Here is a 10,492-nt window from a genome sequence, read left to right on the forward strand (position 1 = left end):
ACTTCTCCTCAAAGTTTACTAGGCAAGACCAGCAGCCACACCAACAAGGTAAATCATCCTCATGTGGACCCGACTTTTCCTCTTAGGAGGGGCATCTTAGTCTACATTTCTACCCTGTGGTTAGTTTCTCCCAGTAACCTTTTGGCTAAAAAGAGCTGATAGATTTAAGAACTAGGTTTTCCCCATGACTCTGACTCTCCAGAAGAAGTGACCTTATTCCCATTTGTCTGTCTTCAGAAATCTTGTGTACTCTTCTTCCCATTAGCTGGAATGGGGGCTCTGTGAGAATAAGGACTTGGATCTCATCTTTCCTATTTTCCCCAAAGCCTACCACAGTGACTGGCATTGAATAGCCATTAGATAATTCTCTAAATGGATGAATGAATGAATGAATGAATGAATGAATGTTCAAACAAGTATGTGAATGAATTTATTGCTCTCCCTTGAATCTCTTCATTCTTTAGCCTCCCCCAATGGGACCTGAGCCTTATACACATGAGATACTCTATAAATGATCGTTCAGTGAATGCCAAGCCCTGTTCTAGGCACCGAGGACCCAAAGGAATAGAAGATAGCACTCCTGCTTTATTAGAATTCACATGCTAGCAAGGAGGGAAAGACATATAAATACCTGCAATACAATATGGTAAACAGGAACAAGAGGAGAACACAATTCCTGACCACGTGCTTCGTCCTTTAGATCAGGAACTCTCAGCCTGTGTGGGAGTATATATGTGTATGCGTGTGTGTACATGTGCACCATAAACCCCTTTGGCAATCATGCAGAGCCTACAGATCCTTTCTCATAATGCTTCTTTTTTTAAAGATTTATTTATTAGAGAGAAAGAGAGTGTGAGCATGGTGGGGGGAGGGGCAGAGGGCGAGGGAGAGAGAATTTTTTTTTTTTTTAAAAGATCCTATTTATTCATTTGAGAGAGACAGAGAGAGCACAAGCAGGGGGAGATGCAGAGGGAGAAGCAGACTCCCCACCGAGCTAGGAACCCAAAGTGGGACGCAATCCCAGGACCCCAGGATCATGACCTGCGCCAAAGGCAGATGCCGAACCATCTGAGCCACCCAGGTGTCCCTGGGAGAGAGTCTTAAGCAGACTCTGTGCTGAGCGTGGAGCCTGATGTGGGGCTCAATCTCATGACCCAGAGATCACGACCTGAGCCAAAATTGAGAGTCGGCTGCCCAACCAACTCTGCCACCCGTAGGCGCCCCACCTAATGCTTCTAAATGCCTAAAATATGTAGGGGTACAAGGGAAGCCAATGGTATTGAATTACAATTATTAGATTAAAGTAACATATGTGCTTATTTTTTATTGCACTGTAATGAGATCCAGCAGGAACCTGATAACAACCATAATTCTGAAATCCTGATGAGTAGAAACAGTAGTATTTTGAGACATTTGCAACCACAGTGCAGACATGAAAATGTCCACGGTTTCTCCTGGAGACAGAGTCCCAGGGGCTGCTGCCAGTACTGTGGTTTGTTGTCTGCATCCAAAATGGAAGGAAATGCCAAATTTCAATTAGAGGTGATTGAAAATAAGTCCCAAAGAAGCTTAGGGACTCCCCATTTTGGGGGTCTTTCCTGTGGGGGCTTAGGTTAATAATCTCTGACGGAAATGTCCTACTAAACCTGGCACTTAATTAGGGAAAGCATCTTAGATGGCGGAGAGGCAGTGTGGTTTGGACTCAGAAAGAATCAGGCATGCTATTCAACCTTTCTGAGCTGCAATTTCCTCACATATAACAGCTAACAAGGTTATGCCAACTATACAAGCTAAATACGTGGACACTGGGATAAGCTATGAGCCACTGGTACGCATGTGAGGTAGTTGTGTTATGGTGGTTGCTATATTGTTAGGGGGCCTGTCTGATTGGTGTGGTCACCTTGAACATCAACCCAAAAGTCCTTCCAAGCTGATTGCCCAGGTATGCAGATGGGTAAAGAATGGCAATTGAGAGAAATGCGTTTCTCACAACCCCTTCCTTCCACCTCCACTGTCTTGATATATTCCCTCTTGTACTATTTCACAGTTGAAACTCCTCGCGAACCATATTTTGTTAGAGGAAGGATGGGACTTGGGCCAAGTCAGGGATGATAGAGGGATCTGGTAGCTCATATTTGGGGTGAACTAAGAGGGTCAATTAGAGTAGAAGAGTTGAATTCCTTTCTGTTCCAGCCAGGGAAAGAATGATGCTGGTGAGAAAATGAAATCTTTCAGTTTTGTTTTGTTTTGTTTTGTTTTAATATATAAGAAAGAAAGAGAGATAGCAGAAAGGTAGGTTATTGATAATTTAGGGAATCAGAATGGTTTGGGGGATTGACCTAAAAAGCAGGGATGCATTAACAGCACAGGGACAATTCCAGTCTGTATGGAATCACTGTCTGTATGTGACCCAGTTCCTGCCGAGTCACCTCTGTGACAGTCTAGAGTACCTTTCACAAAGTCAGCCAGTCTGGAGTCATTCTTTCCTCTAATACTCAAATAAAATGGTTCATATCCCACATGCTGCAGAGAGGACTGTCTCCTGCACTCACATTTCAACACTCCTGAATGAAATGCTTACATCTTCCAGTTACTCCTCTTATTCCTGCCTCCAGTAAACTGCTTCCACTCATCTTAGCCGATGTCACAATTCCTGCAGGGGTTGCCATTCTCTCTCTCTCTGTTTTGTCTGATGTACAGAACTGTCCCTTCCTCTTGGATTCCCCAAACACCATTAACTCAAGGCTAGTGTTTGGAACAGACTGAACTAAAGGCTTGGAGACCATGGAACAGGGACTACTTCACAGAATAGGAAACAACTTAAATATGAATATTAGATATCAAATTTCTATGACTGTCTCCACCCCAGAGAATTTTTCTTTTTTTTTTATTTTTTATTTTTTAAAGATTTTATTTATTTATTTGAGAGAAAGAATGAGATAGAGCGAGCATGAGAGGGGGGAGGGTCAGAGGGAGAAGCAGACCCCCTGCCGAGCAGGGAGCCTGATGCGGGACTCGATCCCGGGACTCCAGGATCATGACCTGAGCCAAAGGCAGTCGCTTAACCAACTGAGCCACCCAGGCGCCCCCCAGAGAATTTTTCACTGGCCATCATTCTCCATAGGCTCTGCTGGTTACATGGATTATGGATTCTCCCCAATTCCTCTGCAAGCTTCTTTCTCATATCCTTCTCTTCTATGAATTCTGGACTCTTTCCATAAAATGAAAAATTCCCAGCGTTTTGTTTCATAGAGCTAATGACTCTTCTACAGTCTCTAACCCTACGCCAGCCCAGGGGACCTCACCTTTCCCAGCCAAAAAGTTCCCATTGAGGTATTTGAATAAAAAGAGGGATTTTCTCTCTAAAAGGAATTATTCTGTTCTCTTACAGTCAAGCTACAGCGAACTTTTTTCCTTGACATGCAGCAAACTGCCAATATTTCAAGCTATGATATCATTAACACAATCAAGATAATAAACATTGCACCGCCAAGTTTCCTTGTGACCCTTTGTAATACCTCCTTTCTGCCCTGTTTCTCTTTCCTTTTACTCAGTTAACTACTGAGTTGCTTTCTGTTTTGATATAATTTAGTTTGCATTTTTTAGAATTTTATATAAATGGAAGCATATAGTTGGTATACTTTTTAAATCTGGCTTTCTTCACTCAGTATACTTACTTTGAGACTCATTCATGTTGATGCAAGTATCGATTTCATTCCTTTTATTGCTGACTGTTCCATTATATGGATATACCACAGTTTGTTTATCCATTCATCTATTCATGGATATTTGGGTTGTTTCCAGTTTTGGGTTATTACAAATAAGACAGCTATGAGCATTGTATACAAGTCTTCGTTTGGATATATACTTTAATTTCTCTTGGGTAAATACCTAGGAGTGGAATAGCTAGGTCATTGAATTAAATTTTTAGGCAAAAGCCAAACTATTTTCCAAAGTAGTTGAACCATTTTATACTCCCATCAGTAGTATATGAGACTTTGAGTTTTTCCACATCTTTGTCAACACTTGGATTGGTTGGTCTTTTTAATTTTAGACATTCTAATAGGTATATAGTGGTATATAATTGTGGTTTTAATTTGTATTTCCCTGATATTTAACATTTCTTCATATATTTATGGACCAAATGTTTTCCTTCTTCTAAGAAATGTTTTAGTCATGGCTTTTGCCTATTTTTAAGTTGAGCTCTTTTTTCCTTTTTATTGATTTGTAGGAGTTCTTTATATATTATGGATCTGGTCCTTTGTCAGTTTTAGGCATTACAAATATCTTCTCATTTTTTCATTTTCTTTAAGGTTTTGATGAACATAGTTCTTAATATTGTCAAAATTCTTAATCTTTTTTAAAAAGTTAGCATTTTTGGGGGGGGCACCTGGGTGGCTCAGTTGGTCAAACATTTAACTCTTGATTTTATCTCAGGTCATGATCTCAGGGTCATGGGATCACGCCCTATGTCGGGCTCTGTGCTCAGCCCAGAGTTTGCTTGTCCCTCTCCCTCTGCTCCTGCCCTCACTCGTTCACTCTCTCTCTTAAAGAAATAAAATCTTTAAAAATGTTTGCATTTTTGTTTCTTTTTTTTTTAAATTTTTATTTTTTAATTTTAATTTTAATTTTTTTTTTGCGAGAGAGAGAATGAGAGAGAGCACGAGAGGGAGGAGGGTCAGAGGGAGAAGCAGACTCCCTGCTGAGCAGGGAGCCCGATGTGGGACTCGATCCCAGGACTCCAGGATCATGACCTGAGCCGAAGGCAGTCGCTTAACCAACTGAGCCACCCAGGCGCCCTGCATTTTTTGTTTCTTAACCAATCTTTCTTTACCCTCAAGGTCAGAAGGATTTTCAACAATATTGTCCTCTAAAAACATTTAAAGTTTTGCTTTTGAGGAGCACCTGGGTGGCTCAGTCAGTTAAGCAGCTGCCTTCGGCTCAGGTCATAATCTCAGGGGTCCTGGGATCAAGCACCGAGTCAGCTCCCTGATCACTGGGGAGTCTGCTTCTCTCTCTCCCTCTGCCCCTACCCTTGCTTATGCTCTGTCTCTGTTTCTCAAAAAAATAAATAAATAAAATCTTAAAAAAAAAAAAAGTTTTACTTTTGAGGGGTACCTGGCTGGCTCAGTTGGTGGAGCATGTGACTCTTGATCTCAGGGTTGTGGGTTCAAACCCCATGTTGGGTGTAGATATTACTTAAAAAAAAAATGATAAAGTTTTGCTTTTGACATTTGTTCTTAATCCAAGTGGAGATGATTTTTACATATGGATAATTTACAAGCCAATTTTATTTTTCCCCCTTTAAGTAACTAGTTTTACAAGTTCTGTTTCTTAAATAGTCTCTCCTTCACCATTGACATAACATGCAAGCTTCTTAAATTCCACAAAAACCAAAATTCAAAAAAGCCTTTTGGTAATTGTATTGATCTTGCATTGCATCTGTAGATTAATTTGGGGAGAATGATCTCTTTAAGATACTAATTCTTCCTAGCCATTAACATGGCTTGTCTCTCCATTAATTTAGGCCTTTCCTAATGTTTTCCAAAAAGCTTTGTGATTTCCTACATAGATCTTCCACACTTTTGTTCTTAGATTTATTCCTAAGTAGTTTATAGTTTTGCGATAGTTTTGTGATACAGTTTTGTGATTAAAAATTCAGTCCTTTAGAAAAAGTTTTAATTCCTAATTGTCTGGTTGCTAATGCAAAGAAATGCAATTGACTTTTATTACTAATCTTATATCCAATTACCTTACTAGACTTTTGGATTACTTTTATTAACCTTGTTAGTTTGAAAAAATCCAAAATCTATAGAAAACTGGCAAGAATGTTACAATGAACTCCCATTATCCTTCACCTAAATTCATTGATAGATAATATTTGCCAGATTTGTTTTATCTCCCTGTGTAGATACATAATGTAATATAATAGGGATTATTTACTACTCATATTCTAGTTTTGCAAAATCATTCAAGAGTGAATTACAAAGGGGCGCCTGGGTGGCTCAGTCGTTAAGCGTCTGCCTTCGGCTCAGGTCATGATCCCAGGGTCCTGGGATCGAGCCCCGCATCGGGCTCCCTGCTCAGCAGGAAGCCTGCTTCTCCCTCTCCTACTCCCCCTACTTGTGTTCCCTCTCTCGCTGTGTTTCTCTCTGTCAAATAAATAAATAAAATCTTAAAAAAAAAAAAAAGAGTGAATTGCAAAGATCGTGACCCTTCACCTCTAAATAACGCATCGTGTATTTATTGAGAACAAGGACAATCTCTTACACAACCACAGTGAAATGATAAAATTTAGGAATCTCCTCTAGTTATTTAAATTAGTTTGGATTTTATGTATAGACCATTATATAATCCACCAACATTATCAGTTTTTCTTTCTATTTCTCCACTTTTAATTTTGTTTCTTGTCTATATCACCTAAATCATACAGTACAATGTTGATGTGAAATGGCGGTGGTGAGGATCTTTGTCTTATTCCTACACATTTCTTCATTTAGAATCATTTTTTTTCATATGCATGGTTAGTGTTTTATTTTTGAAGAATGGGTCTGAAACATCACACCAACACAAGCTGTACAGTAAAATTTAAAATAGTTTTATAAGGATCTGTTATAACATATGTAATGACTGTTCACTCTACAAAATCTCGCTCACAGAACTTATGATACATCTAGTTGGAAGCAGCACCGGGCTTTCCAGACAGTCACTCAGCATTTTTCTCTTATCTGCACAGACTACTTCTCATCAGCTGCCTTTTGCTTGTGCTGTGTGATCTCAGAGTCCCTCTGCTTCCTCTGAGAGGTAGTCAAGGTAAACTCCTTTCTTTTTCCCTTGCTAATTTCCTGGGATTTCTTCATGTTTTCCTGATGGCAAGTTCTTGTTGATTTTCACGGGCCCTATTACCTGCTGGACTGAGGCTGAAACAGAGCCACTAGGAAAAGTGGGGGTTCCCTCCCACACCCAGCGGCACCCCCCACCTGTGGATCTTGAAGGCTGAGCCCATGCAGGCCCTCCGTGAGGCAGTGCCTCTGCTCCATCCTCCTAGAATGATTTTTATGTGTTTTTAGGAGTACATTTTATCAGCTTACATAGGTTCTCTTTTAGTCATAGTTTACTAAGACTTTTTGTTTTCCCACAAACAGGTATTGAATTTTATCAAATTATTTTACTACACTATTGATGTAGTATAAAATTTTTTTTCTCATTTACTTAACAAAAGTGAGTGACATCTATTTAATAATATTAAAGCATCACTGCAATGCTGGGTAAACCCATCTTGGTCATTTTTATTTTCATTATTTATGAAATAAATATTAAAATGATATTATTATCATTTTTATAACTGTTGGATTTGATTTGTTGATATTTTATTTAGAATTTCTGCATCTATATTTATGAGTAAAATAAGCTTATCATTTTTCTTTTTCATACCGTCATTGCTTTTGTATGTGTATACTAGCCTCATAGAAGGAATTTTTATTCTCTGAAAGAGTTCATTGAAAGTTTTGTAGAATCTACTTCAAAAGTCATTTGGGACTTGTATTTTCTTTGGGTTAAGATTTTAACTACTGCTTCAATTTTTTTGAATAATCAGACTATCCAGGTTTTCCATTTTTTCTTCAATCAGGTTGGTTAGGTTATATTTTTCCAAGAATTTATCCACATTGTCATATTTTAAAAATATAATGACACAATTTTTTTAAATTTAGATAGAACTCAAACAACATAAAATTCACCTCTTTTAAAGTGTGTACAATTCAGGGTTCTTTAAAATATCAACAAGTTGTGCAACCATCACTACCATCTAATCCCAGAACATTTTCAGCGTCCCAAAAGAAGCTCCATACCCATTAATAACCACTATTCCTCCTGAACCCTAGCCCAGGCAAACACTAATCAGCTTTCTGTCTCTACGGAGGCACCTGTTCTGAACATTTCATGTGATGGAATCATACCATATCGTCCCCTTTTGTGTCTGGCATCTCTCACTTAACGTTTTCAAGCTTCGTGTTATAGCATGTGTCAAAACTTACTTCTGTTAAATGCCAAATGATATTCCATTGTGTGGATACACTGCATTTTGTTTATTCACTTACAAGTTGATGGATATTTGGTGGTTTCCACATTTGGTTATTATGAATAGTGCCGCTGTGAACATTTGCCAACAAGATTTTGTGTGAACATATGATTTTAATTCTCTTAGATATACATCTAGTAATAGGATTGCTGGACCGTATGGTAATTCTATGTTTTAACTTTTTGAGGAACTGCCAGATTGTTTCCCAAAGTGGCTGCATCATTTACATTCCCACCACAGCAGAGTGTGTGTGTTTGTACGCGCGTGTGTAGTGGAGTGTTGTTCCACCACATCCTCATCAACACTTGCTATTGGCAGTCTTTTTAATTACAGCCATCCTAGTTTTTATGAAGTAATATCTCACTAGGTGTAGATATGCATTTCCCTAGTGACTATTGATATTCAGCATCTTTTTATATGCTTATCGGTCATTTGTATATCCTCTTTGGAGACGTGTCTGCTAAAATCCTTAGCCCATATTAAAAGTTGACTATTTCTCTTTTTATTGTTGAGTTTTAAGTGTTTTTTATATATTCTGGATACTAGACCCTTTTCAGATGTATGATTTACAAACAATTTCTTCCATTTTGGTAGCTTGTCTTTTCATTTTCTTGAAAATATCCTTTGAAGCTTACAGTTATACTTTTGATAAAGTCCAATTTATTTTTTCTTTTGTTTGTGCTGTTGGTGTTATATTTAGAAAACTTTTGCCTAACACAAGGTAAAGATTTACCCCTATGTTTTCTTCTCTGTGTTTTATAGTTTTAGTTTTTACATTTAGGTCTTTTACACATTTTGAGTTAATTTTTATATATGGTGTGAGGGAGAGGACCAACTTCTTTCTTTTGCATTTGGCTATCCATTGTTGAATCCCAGCACCATTTCTTGAAAAGACTATTCTTCCCTCATTGAAGGTTCCTGGCACTCTTGTCAATAATCAATTGACCATAAATGTATGGGTGCATTTCTGGACTCTCAATTCTATTCTATTGATCTATGTATCTATCACTGTGACATGAAGTTTTAACTAATGTTCTCTCATTATTTAAAAAAAATAGTGTATCTCTAGTTATGTCCCCATTTTCATTCATTACATTATTCTAAGCCTTTTCTCTTTTTGTTGATCAATTTTGCCAGAGACTTTTTGTTGTTGTTTATTTATGTCTACTTTGTTTGATACTAAGGTATTTGCATCAGCTGTTTTATGGTTAATGTTTGCATGCTATATTATTTTCTGTCCTTTTATTTTCAACAATGTGTACCCTTTTATTTAAAGTGTGTCTTTTGTAAACAGCATTTAGTTGGATCTCTTATTTTGTCTTGTCTTTATGTTGTCTGATAATTTCTGTTTTCTAAATGGAGTATTTATTCTATTTACATTTAGTGTAACTACTATTACAGGTGGGTTTAATCCTATCCCCTGAATGCTTTGTTTTTTATTTGTCCTATTTGTTGTTTCTTTATTTCTGTTTTCCTGACTTCTTTTGGATTAATTCAAGTAGTTTTATTATTCCATCTTATTTCATCTATTGGCTTTTAAATTATTCTGATTGTTAAATGCTTTTACTTTCTTTTGAGATAAACTCTGCATTCAATGAAATGAGTAAACTAAAATTTTCCATGTGGTGAGTTTCAACAAATGCATGCCCTCATACAACTTAAATATACAATATTATCTTCACCCTGGAAAAGTTTACATTGTTTGAGGTGGTACTCTAGGAATTACAATATGGATTTTTAATGTATCACAGCCTACCTTGACTTAGTGTTTTGCCATTTCATGGGCAATGTAAGAATCTTATGGTATAAACCTATTTACCTTCCTCCTGCCCTTTATGCTATTGTTGACATATAGTTTACATATATATTTGTTATAATACCTACAATACATAGTTGTTGTTGTTTTAAACAGTTGATAGTCTTTTTATATTAAAAACTGTGTTATATTAATCCACTTGGCTGTTTTTTCTTTCATTGTGCAGTTCCATGATTCCATCTGGGATCATTCTCCTTCAATCTGGAAAACTTCAATTGTCATTTCTTGTAATACAGTACTACTGGAGGAAAATTCGCTCAACATTTATTTGTCTGAAAATGTCTTTTTTTTTTTTTTTGACTCATTTTGGAAGGAAATAGATTTCTAATTTGGCAGATTCTTTTCTTCCAATATTTTAAGGATGTTATTTCATATTTTTTTGGCTTCCATAGATTTTTTTGTGTGTGTGAAAACACACACACACGCGCACACACACGAGGGGGGAGGGGCAGAGGGAGAGGGAGAGAGAGAGAATCTTAAGCAGACTCCCCACTCAGTGCAGAGCCCTACATGGGGTTCCACCCAATGACCCTGAGATCATGACCTGAGCTGAAATCAAGAGTTGGACGCTTAACCGACTGAGCCACCCAGGTGCC

General features: G+C 37.6%; 1 pseudogene; it reads right to left on the reverse strand.

The window, feature by feature from the left end:
• Window positions 1–6,710: 6,710 nt before the first annotated feature.
• LOC118017810 lies at window positions 6,711–8,064 on the reverse strand (annotated as a pseudogene).
• Between the last annotated feature and the right edge of the window lie 2,428 nt (window positions 8,065–10,492).

Source organism: Mirounga leonina, unplaced genomic scaffold, assembly GCF_011800145.1.
Source record: "Mirounga leonina isolate KUSES-001 unplaced genomic scaffold, KU_Mleo_1.0 Mir_106, whole genome shotgun sequence".
NCBI lineage: Eukaryota > Metazoa > Chordata > Mammalia > Carnivora > Phocidae > Mirounga > Mirounga leonina.